Source organism: Calonectris borealis, chromosome 4, assembly GCF_964195595.1.
Source record: "Calonectris borealis chromosome 4, bCalBor7.hap1.2, whole genome shotgun sequence".
NCBI lineage: Eukaryota > Metazoa > Chordata > Aves > Procellariiformes > Procellariidae > Calonectris > Calonectris borealis.
Genome location: NC_134315.1, coordinates 7,169,468 through 7,170,265, shown reverse-complemented (window position 1 = coordinate 7,170,265; position 798 = coordinate 7,169,468).

The following is a 798-nucleotide window of genomic DNA, read 5'->3' as shown; positions in this document are numbered from 1 at the left end:
TATTTGTATTTCTTTATTAAAGCACAGTTTTTAACCCTGTCTTAAGTTATATACATTAAGGCCAGCTTTTTAGCTTCTAACGGGGAGAGGGGCTGAGCTCATGGACCGCAGGAAACACTCCAGGGGTGTTTGCACCCATGTCAAAGGGTTGGGTTTAAAGTGCATTTGCTTTCGAGAACCAGCAAGTGGCTGGACCCCACGGATGTGGCCCAGCCACAGAAAACAGTGAGAGAAAGGGAACTGGAAGGCAGTAGAAAAAAAAAAAAAACAGCATTGCAAGATGACCTAAAGGGGGAACTGCAGTTTTAGTATAAGGCCATGTAATTGCCCCATCTGGGTTTTGAGCAAGAGCGATGGGGACAACCCCAAGTTGTCCCCACCCCGCCACACGCAGGCTACACCGTGTAGCGGGGGGCTAAGGAAACCCTGTGGGAATTTCTGCCTTCGAGCAGCATCCAAAATTCACCAAGCGTTTTTAGTTTGAGAAATGCCATCGTATTTTAGTCATGAGTTCCACAGTGGCTCTCAGTTTGTGCGAGTTAATCATTATCAGTAAGGCAAGGTCTGCGGGGAGAGTCAGCAATACAATACTGCTGATATTCTTTATACACCTTTTTTTTTTCCTTTCAAATCCTGTTGATAAGGAATTTGCTGCAAATACGTAAGTCACAAGCTGGGCGACATCATCGGGTTGCAACTGGGGCTTTAGGTTATGCAATATTGTTTGTCCCCCTGATTAGGGAAACATTAACCCTTGGGATCAAGTTCTTCCAGTTACAAATTCCCAAATACACTTTC